This window comes from Macrobrachium nipponense, chromosome 5, assembly GCF_015104395.2.
Source record: "Macrobrachium nipponense isolate FS-2020 chromosome 5, ASM1510439v2, whole genome shotgun sequence".
Taxonomy (NCBI): domain Eukaryota; kingdom Metazoa; phylum Arthropoda; class Malacostraca; order Decapoda; family Palaemonidae; genus Macrobrachium; species Macrobrachium nipponense.
The window spans coordinates 48,440,797-48,465,361 of record NC_061107.1 but is presented as its reverse complement, the minus strand read 5'-3'; the positions used below and the strand labels follow the sequence as shown (position 1 = coordinate 48,465,361).

At 44.0% G+C, this 24,565-nt stretch overlaps 1 protein-coding gene across 1 annotated transcript in view; it reads right to left on the bottom strand.

Moving 5' to 3' along the window:
* The window catches only part of LOC135215286 (tudor domain-containing protein 1-like), a 219,273-nt gene that overhangs the window by 2,118 nt on the left and 192,590 nt on the right, over nucleotides 1-24,565 (bottom strand). The window lies entirely within an intron of this gene.

The window sequence follows — 24,565 nt, the reverse complement described above, 5'->3', positions numbered from 1 at the left end:
TACATTCTTTAAATGCACAAACAATTCTCATGTGAATATAAAATTCAGAAAACAAAGTCTCTCATTAAAATTACTGAAACCACCATACTGTCTAAGAAAAAGGATTGATTATAACCAGGGTTTTGGCTCCATAATAAGTTTACCTTAAGATACTCTGGCCTCCAAAAGGGCCGTTTTTGGACCTAAAATGTCGTTCTCTCCCCAGAAAAAAAAAAAAAAAAAAAAGCTAGACACATTTGTGACAATTTAGGTACCCAAATTCTTGAATAAAATAAAAAAATTATGTAATTACAAATACGTACAGTGGTACCTCAAGGTGGCCTTCGTAACCTGAGCTTTTCGTATCTTGAACCGCATTTTACATGTAAATTGCCTAATTCGTTCCAAGCCCTACAAAACACCCCAGTAAATTTTATAATAAAGCTAAATTGACCAATAAAATGTTATTGTTATAATACAATTAAGTTTGTTCATACTTACCTGGCAGATATATATATAGCTGTATTTTCTGAAGTCCGACAGAATTTCAAAACTCGCGGCACACGCAGTGGGCGGCCAGGTGGTAGTACCCATTCCCGCCGCTGGGAGGCGGATATCAGGAACCATTCCCATTTTCTATTCATATTTTATTAAATGCCCTGTCTCCTGAGGGGAGGAGGGTGGGCACTTTAATTATATATATCTGCCAGGTAAGTATGAACAAACTTAATTGTATTATAACAATAACATTTTGTTCATGCAACTTACCTGACAGATATATATATAGCTGAATCCCACCTTCGATGGTGGGAAGAGACAGAATAGGATTTATAGGAAACTTAAATTAAGTAGATGATGTATATCTTGGTTCCTCACCTGTTAGCAAAGTAGACTCTGTGATTACTGTTACTTAAGCCTGCTTTTGCTTAATCAGAGTTGCCAGCCAGGTGAAGACCTGTAGTGCTGGTGCGCTCTGGATGATCTGTCAACGGGGACGTGACCTCAACGTGACAAGACCATAGAGCCATACATATGAGGGCAACGAAGCAACTGACCACCACCTGACCAACTATCCAAAGACCCCTTGAATACTAAACTAAGGGATGGGAGATTTCACACAAGACTCACCACAACCTAAAAACACAACAATAAAAACTAACCTAAACCTAACTAAGGGACAGGGAAAGAGCTACCTCCAGCCCCCCAACCAAGACTGTCTGCAGAAACGTTTATGGCCCTAAGAGAATTACAGTCGTCATAAATCGTTCTCACATCCCGTAGGTAATGTGAGGCGAAGACAGAGTTGCTCCTCCAAAAGGTGCCATCAAGAATGTCCTTGATTGACATATTCTTTTGGAAGGCAAGAGAGGTAGCGACAGCTCTAACTTCGTGAGCTTTCACTCGTAAGAGCCTCAAATCAGTCTTCTGGCAAGATGAATGAGCCTCTTTAATGACGTCCCTCAGAAAGAAAGCAACAGCATTCTTAGATAAAGGTAACTCTGGTCTCTTCACAGAGCACCAGAGATTACCTGAGGGACTCTTACCTCTTTTGTTCTATGCACATAGAACTTGAGAGCCCTGACTGGGCACAGGGCTCTCTCTGGTTTTTCTTGGCCCACCAGAACTTGACAATACCCTTGATCTCGAAGCTTTTCGGCCAAGGGTTAGAAGGATTTTCATTCTTTGCCAAGAAAGTTGGGCTCAAAGAGCAGACAGCGTTCTCCTTTGAATCCCACAAGATTACTAAAAGCTTGTATTTCACTAACTCTCTTAGCCGTCGCCAGAGAAGTTAGGAAAAGAGCCTTCCTTGTCAAGTTTCGAAGAGATGCTGCTTGAAGTGGTTCAAAAGGACTTGACATTAAGAACCTAAGAACCACGTCAAGATTCCATGAAGGCGGTCTTGTTTGGGGAATCTTCGAAGTCTCAAAAGATTTTAAGAGATCATGAATGTCTTTGTTGTCAGAAAGGTCCAGCCTCTGTGCCTAAAAACCGCTGACAACATGCTCTTATATCCCTTGATGGTAGGGACTGCTAATGTTTCTGCACATTCCTGAGAAAGAGCAGAAAATCGGCTATCTGGTTCACGAGGTCATGGAAGAGGAAAATCCCCCTCCTTTTTACACCATGCCCTGAAGGAAGCCCACTTCGATTGGTATACAGCTCTTGTAGATGCACGTCTTGCATTTGCGATTGCTCTCGCAGCTGCTTTCGAAAAACCTCCTCGCTCTGGCCTAAACTTTTTCGATAGTCTGAACCGCAGTCAGACCCAGAGCGGAGAGGTTGTTTGTGATACTTTCGAAGTGAGGCTGTTGAGTAGATCTTTCCTCCAGGGCAACGTCCTTGGAAAGTCTACAAGGAAAGACATGACCTCTGTGAACCATTCTCTCGCTGGCCACATCGGGGCAATAAGGGTCAACCTCGTCCCGTCTGAAGCCACAAACTTCCTCATGACTTCCCCTATGATCTTGAATGGCGGGAAGGCGTACAGATCTAGGCCCGTCCAATTCCATAGCAACGCGTCCACAGCGATTGCTTCTGGATCTAGGACCGGGGAGCAATACAGAGGAAGCCTCTTGGTCCTCGACGTTGCGAATAAGTCGACCAGAGGACGTCCCCACAACCTCCAAAGGTCTCGACACACGTCTTTGTTTAAGGTCCATTCCGTCGGTAGGATTTGTTCCCAACGACTGAGAAGGTCGGCCCTGACGTTTTGCACTCCTGCAATGAACCTCGTCAGGATCATAACCTTTCTTCTTTTCGCCCACAGCAGAATCTCCTTCGCCAGGTGAAACAAAGTTCTGGAGTGTGTTCCTCCCTGATTCTTCAAATAAGCGAGTGCTGTGGTATTGTCGGAGTTTACTTGAACGATCTTGTTCGTCAAACTCCCTTCGAAGAACTGCAGCGACAGAAAGATTGCTGCTAGCTCTTTGACATTTATGTGCCAGGCTACCTGTTCCCCTCTCCAGGAGCCTGACACTTCCTCCCCTCCTAGTGTTGCTCCCCAGCCCGCGATGGAAGCGTCTGAGAACAACACTAGGTCGGGGCTCAGAAGACTTAGGGACAAGCCCTCCTGTAGTTTCTGTGGGTCGAACCACCATCTTAGATGGCTCTTTATTGGATGCGATATTCTCAGGATCGCATTGAGATCGTCCTTGACCTTCCACTCGTCCGCAAGGAAAAACTGGAGAGGTCTGAGGTGCAGTCTTCCAAGGAAACAAACCTTTCTAGCGATGAAATGGTGCCCAGCAGACTCATCCATTCCCTCGCCGAGCAAGTTTCTTTCCCCAAGAAGGCCAAGATCTTCTCTAATCCTAGCTGCTGACGTTCCTGGGACGGAAATGCTCGAAAAGCCACTGAATCCATCTGAATCCCCAGATACACGATGGACTGTGTCGGGGTCAGATGAGACTTTTCGAGGTTGACAAGAAGTCCCAGGGACTTCGCTAGGGCTAACGTGAACTGCAAGTCCTTCAGACACTTCTCTCTCGACGAAGCTCTGATAAGCCAGTCGTCGAGGTAAAGGGAAACTCTTATCCCTGAAGAGTGTAGCCCCCACCTCGCCAACATTTTTCATGACTACGGTGAACACCATTGGAGCCGTGGTCAGGCCGAAACAAAGAGCTCTGAACTGCCACACTTTTTTGCCCAAGACGAATCTTAGGTACTTTCTTGAAAGAGGGTGGATCGGGATGTGAAAGTACGCGTCCTGCAGGTCTAAGGACACCATCCAGTCGCCCGGTCTCAAGGCTCCCAGAACAGAATGAGGCGTCTCCATCGTGAATTTGGTCTTTTCCACGAAAAGATTGAGCCTGCTTACATCTAGGACTGGACGCCAACCTGACGACTGCTTTGGTACTAGGAAAATCCTGTTGTAAAAGCCTGGAGACCCCAGGTCCGCGACTTGTTCCACCGCTCTTTTTTCGATCATTTGTTGTAGAAGATCGAATAAAACTTGTTTCTTTTCTCCCTGATAGGATGGAGAAAGGTCTCTGGGAGTCGTAGAAAGAGGAGGAATCAAAAAGGGATCTTGTACCCCTGCTCAAAAAGGGGATCTTGTACCCCTGCTCCACGATCTTGAGGGACCCTCGAGGAGCTGCTCTCGAGGGAGGAGCCCCACGAAAGGGCTCAACTTTCTTCGGCGGTCGTACAAAAGCCGAAGAAGTGGAAGGAACTGCCGGACGTCTCGAGGACTGGGCTAAGAGGTCCTGCGTTGCCTTTTCTTGCAAACTGCTTGCCAGGTCCTTAACCAAAGTCTGGGGGAAGAGATGGTTTGTAATAGGAGAAAAGAGCAGCTCCGCTTTCTGAGCTGGAGTAACTGATCGAGCTGTGAAATTACACAGCAAAGCTCCTTCTTCTTCAAGAAGGCCGTCCCAAAAGAGAGGACCAGCCCTCTGAACCATCCCTGACGGCTTTGTCCATACATGATAGCACGCTGGACAGCTCCCCCAGACTGAGAGACTCTGGGCTTCTCGATTGCAGATCCAGAACTCCCAAGCACCAGTCTAGGAAGTTGAATACTTCAAGAGTCCGGAGCAGCCCCTTCAAATGATGGTCCGTCTCCGTAGGGGTCCAGGTCACTTTAGCAGTGGATAAAAGGGACCTCCTCTGAGAATCCACCAAGCTGGAGAAATCCCCTTGTGCTGAAGAAGGGGATTCTCACACCCATTTTCGTCGGTTCTTTGGTTTTTATACCACATACCTCCTTTACCGCTGAGTCTAGCGGGAGGAAGGGCGAAAGTTGTCTTGCCTTGATCCTTCCTTCGTTCCATCCAGTCTTGGAGTTTCTTGAATGCCCGCTTAGTAGAGAGCGAAGTCTTCATCTCGACAAACTCCGGGGTCTTACAAGTCTTAGAGGATGAAAACTGCGAAGGAGGAGACTTGGGAGCTGCAGGCTGGAACTTGTCCTCGAAGGACGAACGCAACAGCCGCACAAGAACTTTATAATCCGAGATTGAAGAGGCAGCAGAAGGTTCCTCTTCAACAGAGTCAGCAGGACTACTCAACTCTCCTTCTTCTCTAATCGGAAGAGGAGACCGCCTCTCCAGAGAGGGCGTACGTCTATCGGGTCTTGCCTTAATCAAAGACCCCCGATGTTTACTGGTAGAAGCCTTATCTAGGCTGTCTTCTTTGTGGCGTTTACCGCTCGAAGGAGGCAGAACGTCCTGACGGCGATGAGCGTCCTTAGCGACGCCCAAGGCAGCCTCACTTGCAAGAGAAGCGTCCTTACGTTTCCTCAATGAAAGGGTAGACATTTTCTCAGGTATACGCGCCTGTGCGCGCAACCCAACGTCCTGGTGTACGTCTTCTTCTTGGCCGAAGTCCCCCGAAGCGTCCTGAAAAGCGTCCTGCCGAGTGTCTTCAAAAGCGTCCTGATCGCACTCCAAAGCGTCCTGAGCGTCCTCCCGAAAATCACGGCAAGCAGCCTGCCCATGACGTCGAGAGGGAACGAAAGCGTCCTGACGAAACGTCTTCTTAGCGGGCGAACGAGATCGGCGAATCGCCGAAGGAGACACAATCGGCGAAAGAGACGAGCGAGGAGAGGGAGAATGAGACTGCTTCGTCCTCTTAACGGGCAGTCTAAGGTCCTTCCTCCGCTTAGGCTCAACTGCTGCTGGGCGAGTCCTCTGAGCCATAAGCGTCGATAGCTGGTCCTGAAGGGACAAAAGAATGTTCTTCGTTGGAGAGGAACGAACAGAGGGAGCAGGGCTGATCCTGCGAGAAGACGAGGGGACGCCTCCCTCCTTCTCACAGGAGTTACCTGCTTCTCAGGGATACGCGCCTGTACGCGCAACCCAGCGTCTTCGTCGGATGAGATTTTACCTCTCTTCTGAGGCGGAAAAGCGTCATAAGCGTCCTCCGAAGAAAGCGGCGATACAGGACGTGAAGCGTCAACACGAAACGTCCTTTTCAGCGGACGAGAGTCTCTCCGAGCGCTCCACCCCTTGCGCGGGGAGGACGCTTCGGAGGACGAAAAGCAGTCCTTAAGGATGCGCGCCCGTGCACGCTCCTTGACAGCCTGGGACTTTGCAACAAGGCCTGCCGAAGGGACGCCAGATCGGTGGGGAGCCCCCGTAACCCTCTTGCGGCTTTTGACATACCCCCTCCCTGATTCCTGGGAGTCCGATAGCGGTCTAGGCCTAGAGGCATTATGGGGCCGATCTGACGCCCCCTCCACAACACTAGGGGCACGATCACGCACTTGCACTGAGCCAGTTTCCAAGGCTTTCACTTTGGTCTCTAGAGTACGTAGAGACTCCAAAATAAGAGAGAGAGCATTACCTTCTCCCGACACAGATTCAGGGCCCGAATGGCAACACAGGTTTAGGAGATACAAAATCTACAGGTGTTATTACAGGAGAAATATTATCACCCTTACCTTTGGTAGAACCACTCCTGGAGGAAGACCTCCTGATCCTATCGCGTTCTAATTTGCGCCGATAGGAATCATACACCCTCCAATCATCATCGGCCAATCCATCACATTCATTGCACCGATCATCCATCAAACAAATATGCCCCCTACAACTCATACATACTGTGTGGGAGTCTACCGATGATTTCGGTAGCCTCACCTTACAATCACTCCTCACACACACTCTGAAACTCACTGCACTTGATCCAGACATCACGTTAACAGAAAAGCCAATCCAAAGTCAAAAAAAGGTTCCAATATCGCGTATGCCAATCCAACAATCCAAAATCAATACCAAAAGTCAATCAGATACTTAAATGCGAGTCAAATCCAAAAAAATCCTGGGCGGAGGTCTGTAAACAGTAGTTTACTGACCGGCGACAGAAAAAATATGAATAGAAAATGGGAATGGTTCCTGATATCCGTCTCCCAGCGGCGGGAATGGGTACTACCACCTGGCCGCCCACTGCGTGTGCCGCGAGTTTTGAAATTCTGTCGGACTTCAGAAAATACAGCTATATATATATCTGTCAGGTAAGTTGCATGAACAAACAATGAAATAGTTCAACAATTTGGACCATTCAATACCTAACTTGATACGTACTACTAATATGTACTACATAGTACCTGTAAATAAAGTGTATTAGTGTACATGGTATACAAGAAATACTGTACGTACATATGTACATATGTAGTAAAATGTGGAACCTTACCTTTCAAGTGAGGCTATCTCCAAAAGTGGTGACAGAGGAGGACAAACGGCAGAAAACTTGTTAATACGTACACTTAACTTTATGAAACATTAAAAAATCCCAGGAAACATAGACTAAACTTTACGAAACACATTAACACGTTTCCTGCGACAACAGCCATAATGGCTGGAATGCTGGTACTGCGACAGTAGTAAAAACTGGCTCTATCGTCAGTAACAAAGGAGACAACAAGGGGTAGAGGTTGTTCATTCATGTGCTTGTCTTCTCACAAGATAGGACTTTGTTGAGGTAAGAAAAAACCGTGACCCACCAGTGTGTCCCATCGCATCTGAATGAAGATTTTATTACTGCAGTGCGATGGGACCCACCGGTGGGTCCCACTTGATTTTTTTTTTTAATTGTAGCTAACCACTCTGTATCTATGAGACCTGCTATCATGTAATAAATATTTATATATAATTTACGTATTTGAGGGTTTGGTTAGTGTTTCCTTTTCTGTCTTTTTTTTTTATTTATATGTAATTTATATATTTGAGGGTTTGGTAAGGGTTTCCTTTTCTGTCTTTTTTTTTCTTAGGCAGTGAATGACCTAATATGACCCCATAGTTTTGAATCTTTTCTAAATTTCTATAAATCAATCTGTAATTTTATACGTATATTGTTTACCTTAGTATCAAAACTTTACACAGCATATCATCTTTGCAGGTGTTACAATGTTGGCTTCCAACTTTTATGGAAGTAAAAAAAAATCTGATGGAAATGAAAGCTCCAATTCTGAAGAAGAACTGTCTTCTGAAGAAGACACTTCTGATGATGAATATATTCATTCAGAAACAGGAAGCAGTTCATCAAGTGAAGAGTCTCTCCATGATGATTCTGAAAATCAAATCACTGAAGAAGAGCAAGAAAATGAGGAAGAAAATGAGGAAGAAATTTGAATAAAAACACAAGTCCACCAAATGCCGAGTGGATAAAAGTGACTAAGAAAGCTCGACAACATGGATTTACTGGGAAAGAAGAACTTTGTGTAACTGTGCATCCATCGTCTACAGATAACCAAATTTGGCCTATTGATGTTTACAAACAAATAATTACTGATGATATTATAAATCTAATTGTTCAAGAAACCAATCGATATGCTGAGCAGAAAATTTCTTCAGTTACTGTAACAAGAAGATCGAAATTACGGCAGTGGGGTTTCTACAAATAACGAAGAAATTGAAAAGTTTATTGGACTTATCATTTACATGGGATTGGTTCCATTCCCTGAGATCCAATTATATTGGTCAAAAAGCATCCTTTATAAGAATGAAATTGTTCCAAAAACAATGAGTAGAGACCGCTTCCTCTTGCTCTTGCAAATGTTACATTTTTGCAACAATGAAGAACCTAATGTGGGAAGAGATTGGAAAATAAGAAAATTACTAGATATGATTTTGGTGCAGTATCAATCAATCTATAAATCAGGATCTGATGTTATAATTGATGAGAGTATGGTGCCTTTCAGAGGTCCGTGTCATTTTCAGACAGTACATCCCTGGAAAGAGCCATAAGTATGGATGCAAACTGTTCAAACTTTGCCCTCCTGATGGATACACTCTAAACATGGAGTTATATACTGGTGTAGGAGTAGCTACTCCACCTCTAAGTAAGACTGAATCTCTTGTAGTAAGACTCCTTGCAAATCATATGGATATGGGAGTGACTTTGTTTGCAGATAATTACTATATCTCCAGTTTCTTAGGAGAGTATCTTCTTCAGCGGAAGACTTACCTATGTGGCACAGTAAGAGTCAATAGAAAGTATCTTCCAAAGTCAGTTACAAAAGCAAAAACTAAAGAGAGGTGAAATTAAAGCCTTAGAAAATAAGAACAAATGGAGTGAAAGTAGTTCCAAATTGGAAAGATAAAAGATATGTTGTGAACCTCTATCAACAGTTCCAGAACATGATGCTACTCCTAATAATCAACACAGGTAAAGTCACAAGGACTGTTTACCTATCAAGAAACCTCAAAGTGTGTTAGACTATAATAAGTGCAAGAAAGGAGTTGATTTATCAGATCAAATGTCATCATATTATTCACCTCTGAAGAAGTCAAGAAAATGGTACAGAAAAGTAGCATTAGAATTTATTGCTGGTACTTCTATAGTGAATGCTTGGGTACTTTACAATAAGTACTTTTGCTGTCAAGAAAATGTCATACGTGCATTCAAGGAATCTATTGTCTTATACTATACTAGTGGTATCATGAAGGAAAAAAAACAAACCAGGAAAATCAAGTATGAATATTTCAGGAAAATCTTCACATTGTCTCAAAGAAGCAGAAGGACAGAAAAGAAAAACAAGGAAACGATGCAGAGGCTGCTACGAAATGTTAGCAGCAAATGAAGGATCCAAAGTGGCCAAAATCAAGTCAAGAAAGGTTTCCACATATTGTGACTCATGTGATGGTACTCCATATCTATGTTTATCATGTTTCAATCTCAAACATAACTAGTGATATGATTTTTCATTAGCAAATGGAATTGAAAACTAATTTTCTTATATACTGAATGTCAGACAAATTTTCTTTGCAATTATTTCAATAAAACTTTGTTTTCTATTTTTTTTTTTGTATAATTCAACCCTTTGATAGCAATACTGATCTACTAAAATAATAATTGGAATTAAAAGTTTAAATTTTTTTTTATAAATAAAAAAAAAAATAATTTTGTTTACGGGGTGGGACCCACCGGTGGGTCACATTGCAGCAAATGAGAGAACAGTGTGACCCACTGGTGGGTCCCATCGCTGGAAACGTGTTAACAAATGGCACAAAACCATAACACTTAAATTTACAAAAAACTTAAAATTAAATTTCTTTAAACAGACTAAACTTTACGAAACACATTAACCCTTTAACGCCAATTGGACGTATGGTACGTCAATATATATTTTCTTTTAAATTCGCGGATGGAAAAATACTTATAGCCGGGCCTACCAAGCAAAAACTTTTGAATCACGCGCCTTGAGGGATGCTGGGAGTTCACGAATCAAGCTGTTGTTTTGTTTACCAGCGTGACCCAGGTGCGCATGCCCGAATTGCCTCCTTCTCGCATCAGCCAGCATCAGCGACGCGTCGTCCAAGAGCGATCTTTTGCTGCAATCATGTTTTGCCGAACTTTTGTGAGAGTTTGAGTATTTGTGGTGGTACAAGACATACATAGAGATGTATGGAGCGCGAAAGGCGCGTTTTCCCGTCAGGAGGGATCGTGTGAGATGTATTTTGGACTTGGATGCTGCTGAGGGACCAAGTACCCAAGATGACCTCGCGCCTCAACGGCGTTCTGTGTGGCCTCGTGTGGACGAAAGTGTTCAAGGACCACAACGTGTGTCTCGTGTGCCTTTAGTAACCCCTAGGAAGCATCAGGGTGTCCTTAGGGCCATTCATAGGCATTTGGGAGGCCTCCAACCAAAGGACATTGACGACTACTTATTAGAGCTCAATCGGGAGCATGTCGCAAGCCCTTATTTTGATGGCGGTTGGTCACCTAGTGACGAGGACATCACTCCCGTTGTTAGTGATGATGAATATTTGCCCCCAATGTCCCTTCGAGGGTCACATCCCGAAAATGAGCTCAAATTTAGTGGTTTTAGTGCGTATGAGGGGGAATCTGAGGAGGAGGAGGAGGAGGAGATATCGTCGTTAGTTTTGTCGCCGATGATGACATAGAAAGCGAGGGCCTAAGTGAGGGAGATGGACCGGCGGGGGGTTTCAAGTGCGAAACCCAATGCCCGAGCACCGATAGTGCGCGGGCTCGTTTAGAAGGTTAGGAGCGTCGCACCAGCCAAGGTGAAGGTAGGTCGTCCGAGAGCAACGAGGGGTAGTCGAAGGACCCCACCCCACCTAACATGCAACCATTCATGGCAGCACCTGGGCTCACTGTACCTGTTCCTCTCACTGCTCTGGGGTTCATTCAGCTGTTCCTTACGCGGGAATTGCTGGAATACCTGGTAGCAGAGACGGCAAACTACGCTCACTACTGCCGTGACGAACTACGGACGAAATTGTCATATCGCTGGCAGGGCTGCAAACTCACCGACATGGCGCATTTTTCAGGGCTCCACATTTCTTTTGGTATGATGCCTGCTGCCGACATCAGGCAATATTGGAGGCGGAATTTTTATTAAGTACGACCAATGTGCCCGTCGTTATGCCCCTTGATAGTTTCCTGGCGTTGGACAGGTATTTCAACGCCTTCACCCGAAGGGCCTTAACCCGGAATAACCCCGATCGCCTCATCTTAGTCCGCCCAGTGTTGGAGTACATTCGTGAACGGAGCAAAATTCTCGTGGTTCCTGGCAAGAACCTTTCTTTGGATGATGGGGATAATGCCTTAGAAAGGACGTCTTAGCATTAAAGTGTATAACCGCAAGAAGCCGAAGAAATATGGAGTGAACTTTTTTTTTATTACGGAGTCCAACACTGGATAGGTGGTGGACTTCTCTGTGTATTCCGGGGTCTTCTCCACACTGAGTGACACTGTGTTCAGTCTTGTGGATCGTTTCCGTAACCAGGGATACCACCTGTTTATGGATAATTATTATAACTCGGTATCCCTGGCCCAGGGACTGTATGAAGCAGGTGTGCACGTCAGTGGTACCACTTCGGTTGGTGCGTGGGACCCCGAATGTCTTCAAGAGGTTCGCTAGCCATCCGCATCATCTGGCAAGAGGAGAGGCAAGAGTGGCGGCGGAAGGGAGCTGTCTTCGTCATATGTTGGAAGGGGGTCCAACTTGTCCTCACGATTACCACGAGTCATGAACCCACCCAAGAGGAGATCGTGCAGCGGAAGAAGACACGTCGGCAGGGCCGAGTTATGTATGAGGAGTTTCGTGTCTAGCGGCCTACTGTCATTATGCACTACAATAGGCACATGGGAGTAGTTGATCTCTTTGATCAACTCATCCAGTATTATCCCTTTGCCAGGAGAACCAGGAGGTGGACACAGAAGCTCCTCAAATACATTCTTCAGTTGGCCCTCCAGAATGCCAACATCCTCTACTGTGGGTACTACAATCCCGATCTCCGGAGGTTGTCCCACGTCCAGTTTCTCGAGGTAGCCGGGAATGCCCCCATCCACTTTAATCCCAATGAGTGGCCTTCCATCACTGGCCCCCTGCTCCGAGCTGCAGATCTGCCCCTAGAGGAAAGGGCAGATGTTAGGAGGGCCAACTTCGGTCATCCTGCTCCTACCGCTGCTGCCGCCGCCGCTGCCCCTGCTGCCGCCCCCGCTCAGATGACTTCTCGTCGGATAGCGGACCCTGTGTGTCGGCTGCAGCCAGGGGATCACACACTGGATCTCCTACAAGGGCGCAGGCAGAAACAGTGCCGGGTGTGCCATATGAATGGCAGGAGAGACACCCGGTTCTTCTGTTAGCTATGTTACGGTGCCATAAATCGCTGATTTTATGGCGCTAGAGAAGCATCTCAGAATCTGATTCACCACCAACCAAGTCCACCGATAACTGGGGACTGCCTGTATCACATATAGATTTTTAATGACATTAAATTTTTATGTATATAAATCATAGCATTGATTAACCCTTAAACGCCGAAGCGGTAAAAAAAAAAAAATGTCTCCAGTGTGCCGGAGACGTTTCAGAGTGAGAGCGGAAGCGGAAAAAATATTTTTTTCAAAAAATCACAGCGCGCTTAGTTTTCAAGATTAAGAGTTCATTTTTGGCTCCTTTTTTGTCATTGCCTGAAGTTTAGTATGCAACCATCAGAAATGAAAAAAATTATCATTATCATATATAAATAATGCGATATATGATAGCGCAAAAACGAAATTTCATATAAATTGTATCAAATCGCGCTGTGCGCAAAACGGTTAAAGGTAACAAGTTACTTTTTTTTTCGTTGTAATGTACACTACATTGCCATCATTTTGGTATATAACACATTGTAAAACGTAAAAGCAACACAGAGAAAATATTATCACAAAATAAAGCATGAATTCGTAACGCACGTACGTAAACAAATATTTTTTTCAAAAATTCACCATAAATCTAAATATTGTCCTAGAGACTTCCAATTTCTTTCAAAATGAAGACAAATGATTGAATATTACTATACTGTAATAATATTAGCTTACAAATGCAGTTTTTGACCATATCTGACGAGTTAAAAGTTGACCGAATGTCGAATTTTTTTATATATATTTTTTTATATGCAATTATTTCAAAAATGAGAAAAGCTACAACTTTTAAATATTTTTCGTTTTATTCTACATGAAATTGCGCACATTTTCATATATAAAACTCTATGAAATGCCTAATATGAAACGGAGCAAATATTCCGAGAATGGGACTCACGCATTTCGGAGATTTGTGGCGGAGAATCCGCACGCGGAAGGAAAGGAAAGTTTTTTTTTTTTTTTAAAAATTCACCATAAATTTAAATATTGTGCTAGAGACTTCGAATTTGTTTCACGATGAAGATAAATCACTGAATATTACTAGACTGTAAGAGTTTTATCTTACAATTGCGTTTTTCGACCATTTCGGTAGAGTCAAATTTGACCGAACGTGGTTTTTTTTCTATTTATCGTGATTTATATGCAAATATTTAAAAAAATGAGAAAAGCTACAACCTTCAACCTTTTTTTCAACATTTTTTTGTTGTATCATACATGAAATTGCACACATTTTCATATATAAAACATTATGTAACGGCTAATTTAAAATGGTGCAAAACATTACCACAATCGCACGTATATGATTTTTTCGGAAGAGTTACCGCTGGACATAAAGAAAATGTTATTTTTTTCATAATTCACCATAAATCGAAATATTGTGCTAGAGACTTCCAATTTGTTGAAAAAATGAAGGTAAATGCTTGAATATTACTAGAATATAAGCGTTTTAGCTTACAATTGCGTTTTTTTTACCATTTAGGTAGAGTCAAAGTTGACCCGAAGGTTGAAAATTTGTCAACTTAACATTTTTTATATGAAAAAAAATATCAAAATTCAAAATTGATAAAAGCTACAACCATGGGTTGTTTTTGTTTTAGTTGTATTGCGCATGAAATTGCGCACCATTTTCATATATAAACTTTATGTAACAGCTAACTTTAAAATGGTGCAAAAACATTACCACAATCGCATATGATTTTTTTTGTTTTTTTTCGGAAGAGTTACCGCGCGGACGTAAGGAAAAAGTTTTTTCATAAATTCACCATAAATCGAAATATTGTGCTAGAGACTTCCAATTAGTTGCAAAATTAAGGTAAATGATTGAATATTACTAAAATATAAGAGTTTAGCTTACAATTGCGTTTTTTGACCATTTCGGTAGAGTCAAAGGTTGACGAAGGTTGAAAATTTTGGTACTTATCGTATTTATATGAGAATATCTCAAAACTGATAAAAGCTACAATCATGTATTTTATTGTTGTATTCTACATAAAAATGCGCACATTTTCATATATAATACTCCTGTAACGGCTAATTTAAAATGGTAAAAAAATTATGTCAAAGTGACGAAATAATTTCCGAGATGTGTCACAGATACTTTTTAGTGCGGCAAGAAAGAAATTCGCGCTTGCGCGCCTGCATAACGATTGTAAACAAAACAACACCTTGATCCGTGAACTCCCAGCACCCCCAAAGGCGCGTGATTCAAGAGTTTTCGGCTGGTAGGCCTAAAAATATTTTTCCGCGAATTTTTAAAAAAACTTTTGTATGTCGACATAAAATAAGTCCAGTCGGCACCCGAGAGACAAAAAATGTCGACGTAAAATACGTCCAGTCGGCGTTTAAGGGTTAAACTTCATATCTGTTATTTTATTTATTGGTCACATTGCCTCATTTTATTTATGAATCATCTTTCACTCATTCATTCTATCATTTACCATAATTTATTTACTCCTCATTACGGTGCTGAATGGCCTTCTTGGTCCCAGTGCCTGGGCTTTTGCCCTGAATATTTATTCAAAACAGGGCAGAAAAAAAAAAATAGAAACATTTCAGAATTGATGGCCTCCATCAGAATTTTGTGCAGCAAAAAGATAGAATGACTGCTTTTCAGTGGAAACTTGCAGTTAAGAACAACTCATAGAATACATATTCAATAGTTAAAGAAACAAAATGAAAAGTTCTGGGTGAGGGGAACCAGTGTCCTAGATTGCTGGTAGTCAGAGTTCGATCTTTGTAAAGAGTATCAAGTCACAGGTATATATTTAACTTTGATCTGCAATTAATCAAACTAAATTATATTTTCCTAAGAACCTCATCATCTGATCAAAGTACGTACCCAGTAATAGTAACCTTATTTTCACTTTTAGAATACAGTGGTACCTCGACATACAAAAGTCTCAACTTACGAAAAATTCAAGTTACGAAAGCAAATATGAAGATTTTTTTGGCTTTACATACGAAAATAGTTCAGGTTACCAAAGGTTGTTGCTGTAAAGTCCCGAGATTCTCCCGGACCACAGATAAAAATGTTAAAACTCGTCATGAGATCCTGCTCTCCTATTGATCAGCATCTCTCCCACCATGCATCTACGTAGCGGTGTTCTTTGGTCACTCCGAAATAGCATAGTTTGTGTATGCACATAAAACTTGTTTGTTCTATACGATTTCGTTTATTAACGTAAATTCGTTGGTGATTTCGTTGTAGTACTTCTTTATCATGTTGTGTGAGAACTTCAGTACATACGTATACTACATAACTTAATTACATACAGTATATACGTAGTCATGGGTCCCAAGAAAGTTGCTGAAGTTCACGGAAAGAAGAGGATGCTTTCTATGGAGACAAAGATGGAGATCATTAAAAAATATGAAGCTGGCATGCGGTAGAGTGTGATCGCTAAGGAATACGGCCGAAATCCGTCGACGATAGGCACCATCCTTAAGCAGAAGGAAGCCATCAAAGCAGCTACACCTTCCAAGGCGTGACTATTTTGTCTAGCAAGAGGAGCCACGTGCACAACGAGATGGAGAGCTGCTCTTGTCTGGATAAAAGACAAGAAATCGCTGGCGATACGATAACTGAGACGGCAATCTCTCACAAGGCCAGCGCTATTTTCGGCGATTTGATTGCCCAGGCCAAAGACGATGGAGGAGAAGGGACATCGACACCAACCCCAGACTTCAAGGCTTCTCGTGGGTAGTTTTGAAAAATCCGGAACCGGACTGGCATCCTTTTCCGTGGTGCGGCATGGGGAGGCTGCCAGTTCGGACACGAAAGCGGCCGAAGCCTTATGAAGAGTTCGACGAGATGACGATCAACGAAGACTACAGTTCTCAGCAAGTCTTGAACTGTGATAAGACTGGCCTTTTTTGGAAAAAAAATGCCTCGTCAGACGTACATCAAGGAGGAAGAGAAGAAGCTACCTGGGCATAAGCCTATGAAAGACAGGCTTACGCTCACACTTTGTTCGAACGCCAGTGGGGATTGCAAGGTGAAGCCCCTACTTGTCTATCATTTGGAGACTCCTCGAGCATTCAAGGCCCACAAAGTGCTAAAGGAGAAGCTTCCAGTGATGTGGAGGGCTAATGCAAAAAGCCTAGGTAAGAGAACTTTTGTTCACCAAGTGGGTAAATCTGTGTTTTGGCCCGACAGTTAAGAAATTCTTGGAAGAGAAGCGCCTCCCTCTGAAATGTCTGCTGTTGATGGACAATACCCCTGCTCAACCTCCTGGCCTCGAGGATGATATCGAAGCGGAGTTCTTTTATCAAGGTTCTTTATCTTCCGCCTAACACCACCTCTCTCCTCCAACCCATTTTTTCAAGAGATGTTTCGACATCACTGATGCCACAAACCTCACCTTGCGTGAATTTTGGTTGGAGCATTTCGACATCATCATATGCATCCGACTCATCAATTAAGCTTGGCAGGAGGTTTCGAGGCGAACCTTGAATTCTTCGTGGAGGAAACTCTGGCCTGATGCCGTATCCACCCGAGACTTCGAGGGATTCGACATGGGCGAAGCTGGTGCAGATTCAGAAAAGGTTGATGATCCTGAAACTGTTTCGCAACCAGATCTTGACGAGATCGTTGCACTCAGCAAGTCCATGGGGCTGGTCGTCGAAGAGGACGACATCAATGACCTTCTCGAGGAGCTTACGACGGATGAACTGAAGGAGTTGGAGGCCATGCAACATAACGTCGTTCACGAAGAGTTCTCTAGGACAACGGCAGAAATTAAGGGTGCTCTAGCTGCTTTTCATAAGGTGCAATCATTTGTAGAAAAGAGACCCCCAGAAAAGGCTAACACAGATCGTATGCTCGCGTAGTTCGATGACGTTTGCCTTAGTCGTTTTAGGAACATTGTGAAAAGTAGGCAGAAGCAATCTTCCTTGGATAGTTATTTTTTAAAGAGGCCTTTAGTAGGAGTAAGCAAAATGGAAGATCCAATTGATACTACAAAAAAAAAAAAAAAAAAAAAAAAGTAAGTTGAAAGTGGTGAAGATTTCAAATGTTGTAAAAAAAAAAATAAAAAAAAAAAAAAAAAAATAAATAAAATGTAAAAAAAAAGAAAAAAAAGATTAAAAAAAATTTATTTTAAGTTTTTTTGTAAATTTAAGTGTTACGGTTATGTGCCATTTGTTAACCCTTAAACGCCGAAGCGGTATTTTAGAAATCATCTCCTGTATACCAGCGGGGTTCGGGAGTGAGCGCCGAAGCGGAAAAAATGTTTTTTTCAAAAAATCACAGCACGCTTAGTTTTCAAGATTAAGAGTTCATTTTTGGCTCCTTTTTGTTCATTGCCTGAAGTTTAGTATGCAACCATCAGAAATGAAAAAAAATCATTACATATATATAAATATTGGGATATATGAGTGCAAAAAAAAATGTTCATATATAATTGTATTCAAATCTCGCTGTGAGCAAAACAGTTAAAACTAACGAGTTAATTTTTTTTGTATTGTACACTAAATTGCAATCATTTTGGTATATAACACATTGTAAAATGATCAAAGCAACACAGAGAAAATATTATCACAAAATGATGCGTGAATTCGTAACGAGTGGACATAAAATAATTTTTTTAAAAATTCCCCATAAATCAAAATATTGTTCTAGACACTTCCAATTTATGTCAAAATGAAGATAAATGATTGAATATTACTGTACAGTAAGAGTTTTAGCTTATAATTGCATTTTTCGACCATTTCAGTAGAGTTAAAGTTGACCAAATGTCAAATTTTTTTTTATTTTTCGTTATTTATATGCAAAAATATTTTCAAAAATGAGAAAAGCTACGACCTTCAATTATTTTTTTTGTATTCTTCATAACATTGCACACATTTTCATATATAAAACTCTATGAAACGGCGAATATGAAACGGAACAAATATTACGAGAATGCGAAGTAAGCATTTCGGAGATTTGTGGCGGAGAATCCGCGCATGGAGGGAAGGAAAACGTTATTTTAAAAAATTCACCATAAATCTAAATATTATGCTAGAGACTTTGGATTTGTTTCAAAATGAAGATAAATGATTGAATATTACTAGACTGTAAGAGCTTTAGCTTAAAATTGTGTTTTTTCAACCATTTCAGCAGAGTCAAAGTGACCCCCGAACGTCTATTTTTTCTATTAATTGTGATTTATATGCAAATATTTCGAAAATGAGAAAAGCTATGGCCTTCAATTATTTTTTTTTTATTTTACATGAAATTGCGCACATTTTCATATATACAACTCTATGAAACGGCTAATATGAAATGGAGCAAATATTACAAGAATGCGACGTAAGCATTTCGGAGATTTGCGGCGGAGAATCCGTGCGCGGTGGGACATAAAAAATTTTGTTCAAAATTTCAGCATAAATCGAAGTATTGTGCTAGAGAATTCAAATTTGTTTCAAAATGAAGATAAATGATTGAAAAAAAATTACTAGAACTGTAAGAGTTTTAGTTTAAAATTGCATTTTACTCCTGGGCTCAGCTCGTGTCGGCCTATGAAAGATCCTTAATATCATCTTTCTTAGGTAAAACTTAGTACTAAAATTACAGAGAAAAAAACAAAATTAAGAAAATGTCAGTAAAAACTGACTCGCTCACTCTTAAAAATAAGTGGTCGGTATGATAATAGGGGCGAGTGTGGAACACTACCACGAGACAAACACCAATTAGAACTTCCTATCAGAATCCCCCCAAGAGAGAGCTGATACCAACGGGCGATGCAGCCTCTACTCTACTACTAGAGGACGCCACGGACAGCAGCGCCCTAGCGGACATCCTTAAATTTTAGCGCTACGAACAAGACGCATTTTTTCCTTGTGTGTGCTATATCAGGATTTATCCTTATTTTCTACGATGGAACGCTCTGCAATTGCCACGGCTAAGTTAGTAACTCATAAGTAATATTTTACCCCCTTTTTATCTTCCGGGTATCAGTATTTTCCTCTTAATAGGTCATATAACGGTTCCCGGTTGTCTCGTGGCGGCCATGCTGCCTCGTAAGAATTCCCGGTCCTCCATACGGGGACTTCTTATACTTTTTATGGGCTTACTTTATTACATTCATTGTTTTACATCGAGTTTTAGCTAAGTTTTAGCCTCTTACCATTCTCTTAGTTCGGTATTTAGGGCTATTATTATTTTATTCCGGCCCAGCATCCCGGCTCTTGCTCTTCATCGGCTATCGCTGGCTCCGAGTAGGCTTCTGTTTCTTGGAACAGTCTGCCTCCTCCTGGGCTTCTGTTCTCTTTTGTTTTACTAAAAGTGTCTCTTCCATCTTTTCGATGTATATTGTTATTATATTTAGGGTGTTAGGCTAGCCTAGGTGCTTGTTCCTTGTATTGGTTCAGTTTGGTTCACGTGGCCCTCTCACGGTTGTGTTGCTCGCGGCCTAGGCCCTTGCGGTCACGTGTTCCTCGCACCTTACCCTGCCCCTGCCCTCCCTTTCTGGTATAGGGAGGAGCTGGGGGACCCCTTGGTTGTCTTGACAACCTCAGTCGCCTTCTCTCACTACTACTCGGAGGTGGCCAGGGGTTCCTCCCAGCGGGGGGTATAGGGCGACCACTCATGAGGTACAGGGTCTCCATGCGGGTAGTCGGTGAGGCGGGGAGGAGTAGGCCATCCCTCCCCCCTCTCTCGCTCCCGCCGTGCTTTGCCGAGACCTCCCCCCCCCCCCCCACCTCCCCAGTTGCTCAGCCACCCTCCTTGCTATACGAAAGGAGCCTTCCGTCGCAGCCGGGGCACTTTGGTTATAGATTACTGGCTCCGCTAGCGGGCTGGGGGGGGCACTACTAGTGGTCGGTTGCTTGCCTACTATATCCTTATATCTCTCCCCCGCTACCGGAAGGGAGCTTACTTCTTACCTACGCACTCTTCTAGTAGACGGGCGGAGAGAGGTTTGTTTTATTATTATTATTATTATTTTAAGGATATACCCTAATTGTACAATATTTTACAATGAATTGTGTAATATTATTATTATTATCTACCATCCCCGCTATTTTCCGTCGTGGTTTCCATTACCACCACTCCTGGTGCCATAGCCTAGGATACCAACCTGGTTACCACACGTATTTTGGCGGGGCTCTGGTTTAATCTAACTTTATCGCTCCGCACCAGCGGAGCATCTGTTGACTGTAGTGTTTACTTAGTACTCATGTACTTTTCCACTTACAGGCTACCAACATCGCCAGGTCCCAGCCTGTAACGCGACGCTCTTCGACCCCTGTGGACACGATGAGTGTAGGTCTCACGCCCCCTGTGCCACGTCCTACAACGAGACGGTCGTCTGGCACCCTGAAGCCTGCGCCATCTGCTACGACCTGGTCGGTCAGCTGGGAGATGGGGTAAGTCCGTTATAGGCTTACTTATCATTTTACTAACAACTTTTAGTCATAAGTTTGTTAACCCTGTTCCACCATTGGCAGCTAATCTCGCCTTTCTTTCAGGCTACCGGTGTGAGGGAAGTCGCTCTCGCCACCCTGAAAGCGTGGGTGGGCGGCTTCGGGAAGAACGCCGCCAAAGGCCAGCCCTACATTCTAGATAAGAAGCTGGCCGTCCAGATCTTCCCCGCGGGCAAGTCAACGGGCTACGTTGATCCCTTGTCCGCTGCCCCGCTGATAGCCTCCATCCAGCAAGACCTCCAGCAATCCTTTGGGGTCGTAGCCTCCCAGGAGTCGGTCCCGGACGTCGCTGCCCTGGACCTGAACATCGAGCCTATGGCGGTAGGGGGGGAGGATTTGTTGGTTGAGGTAGGTGTGTCGGGCGCCCAAGGTCTTTCCTTGGGTGGCTTCTTGGCTGGATCTTCTCCTGTACCCCTCTTCTAGTGCTTCTTTCCAAGGCTTTGTGGGATCTGAGATCCCTACCCGCTCTCCCGCTCTCTCTGTACCCCCAAAGGCGAAGGGACAGAGAGAACCGAAGACTCTATCCAAGACGACTTCTAAGAAGTCGTCTTCGTCTTCTTCGGCTAAGAAGTCGTCGACTTCCTACGCCGATGCGGTGAAAGCGAGGCCGAGCTCTTCTCAACCAAAGAGCTCCAGAAGCAAGGCTTCGAAGGAGAAGGCTCGCGCTCCCGCCGAGTCACTGCCTTCTCCCGCCTCCACCGCTTCCACTCCGGCTACGCCGGTAGGGGTAGCAAGCACTAGCACCTTTGATCCCTCTGCTTTTTCAGCAGGGGTGATGGAACAGGTGGGCGTGCTGGTGGGATCACAAATCTCGCGCAATGGGGTCACGGTTCGAGCAGATGTTTGCACAGTTTGTCAAACCACTCTGTCTCAATCTGGCCAATCAATCCAGGATCTCTCTAAACAGAAATGAGAGAAAATGAGGACCGAGTAGCTGCTACGCTCCATTCAAAGTGGATGATCTCTATCGATGTCTCTATCTCGAGTGTGGAACTCGAAGGATTGAGGACTTCGAGTTTTACCCTCCGGGTCTGACGCAGCCTTTCATCGGTTATGCTAGGCTGACGCCAACGGCTCTGACGAGGGAGGACAAGATCTCCAAGGAGTCGGTCTTTTGTATAGTAGAGATCACGCTCAGCGGGAATGGGTTCACTGCCTTGAGGACTGGGAGTGTACAAACACCAAACTCCAGGCCTACAAGAGTCCCTTCACTATTTTGTTCGCGACGGAAGAGGAGTTTTCTCTTCCGTTCGCCACGAAATTAGTGGAGAAGTCCCTTCAGGCAGTCCACCTCAAGGAGTGAGCCCATCCCACCAGTTGAGGAGGCGGAGTCTACTTTCTCCGCTCTTCCCGGCTTTCGGAGAATTGTGGGAGAACTTGCCAGCTACGTTCACGCTTGTAAGCTCAAACCGGACTGCGCCATGGACCAGTCGGCGAGAAATTACCAAGGCTGCCGGATTCCCTAATCCAGGCAGAGTTTGATGCGCGAACAGGTTGGCAGGTCCCTCAATTCCCTTATAATCACGGAAGTGGCTGCCCTCTCTTATGCTACGGAACCGCTGTTCAAGATTCTGGCGAAATCTCAGTTCCAGACGGTTCTAACGGATGCTTTTGACTTCTTCCAGGCTAGGAGGAACTGCGAAGCATGTCCTACAAGAGTGCACCATAGCCTGAGCCTAATAGACCTCGTTGGCAGCTAGCATGTGGGGAGCGGATCTCTTCCCAGAGTCCGCGGTGAACGAGGTACACCATGAAGCCTGCTAGGCTCAACCAGAGCCTCAGAGCTAGGTGGGGTTTTATTTCCTCAAAGAGGAAACAGGAATCCGTTCCCACTGCTGGCAAGAAACAGAAGAAGGCTGGTAAGAGGTTCCAGCCGTATAAAAAACTCCAGCAACAGCAGCAATTCGTGCAGGCGGTCCCTGGTTACCCCAACAGGGACAACCTGCCAGTTCAAAGCAGAACCAGCCTATCCTCCTGTTGCCCCCGCAATCTCAGCCATCCACTTCCTACGCTATCTCGCCGGCCTTCAACCCTGCATATGAGGCTCAAAGCTACACTCAGCCGAGAGGTAGGGCGAGAGGTTACTTTCGTCAACGTGGCGCAGGAAGGGGTACGAGGAGCAGACAGTTCAGAGGAGGGCGTGGTGGCCACCCGCCCATCAACAATGAGGCTCCCCAGGTAGGAGGGAGGGGCTGTTTCCTCTTCCGCCACAGGTGGGGGTTCAGCAATTGGGCACAGAGCATAGTGTCCAAAGGATTGGGCTGGAGTTGGATCAAAGATCCTCCTCCAATCAAATCATTCCATCAGATACCGTCAAAGGAATTGACAGATTACGCGGAAGAACTCCTTCAGAAAGGAGCTATTGCGAGAGTCAAACATCTAAAATTTCAAGGTCGCTTATTCAGCGTGCCAAAGAAAGGCTCAACAAAAAGAAGGGTAATCTTAGACTTGTCAAAGCTAAACTCTTTCATTCGTTGCGACAAGTTCAAGATGCTTACCCTCTCGCAAGTAAGGACCTTACTTCCGCGTGGAGCCGTCACATGCTCCATCGATCTTACAGACGCATACTATCATATCCCTATATCCAGGCACTTTTCCGCCCATTCCTAGGATTCAGGCTAGGAAATCAAACATTCTCATTCAAAGTGATGCCCTTCGGTCTGAATGTAGCCCCCAGGGTGGGTATTCACAAAAATAGCAGAAGTGGTTGTACAACAATTGAGAACTCAGGGAATCATGGTAGCAGCATACCTCGACTATTGGTTAATCGGGCACCAACAGTCGAGGGGAGTCTCAAAAGCCACCAAAAAGGTAGTTCACTTTCTGGAACATCTGGGGTTCCAGATAAACAAAAACGAAATCCAGACTTACTCCGGAATCTCGTTTTCAGTGGCTAGGAATCCAATGGGATTTTGTCTTCCCCCACAATCTGTCAATTCCAGTGGCCAAACGGAAGGAAATAGCAAAATCTGTCAGACAATTTCTCAAATGCAAGCAAACGTCAAGAAGAAACCAGGAGAGAATCCTAGGGTCTCTTCAGTTTGCTTCGATAACAGATATCCTTCTGAAGGCAAGGCTGAAAGATATAATCGAATTTGGCGGTCAAGAGCAAACTCCAAATATCGAGACAAGTTGTCAGTAATCCCACAGATCCTCCGCAACCAACTACGGCCTTGGTCAAAAGTAAAGAACTTAGCCAAGAAAGTACCCCCTCAATATCCCCTCCCAGTGTTAACCATTCACACGGATGCTCCCTGTCCGGGTGGGGGGGATACTCTCAGTTCAAACAGGTTCAGGGGACTTGGTCAGTTCAATTTCGCCAGCTCCACATAAATCTGTTGGAAGCAATGGCAGTATTTCTTACGCTGAAGAGACTGCTTCCCCCGAAGAAGTTCTCATCTAAGGCTAGTTTTGGACAGTGGCAGTAGTAGTTCATTGCATCAACAGAGGAGGGTCCAAATCCAAACATGTGAATCATGTCATGATAGCCATCTTTGCCCTAGCAAACAAACACAAATGGCATCTGTCCTGCCACTCACCTGCAGGAGTAGGAATGTGATAGCAGACGCCCTGTCCCGGTCGTTCCTCTGGAATC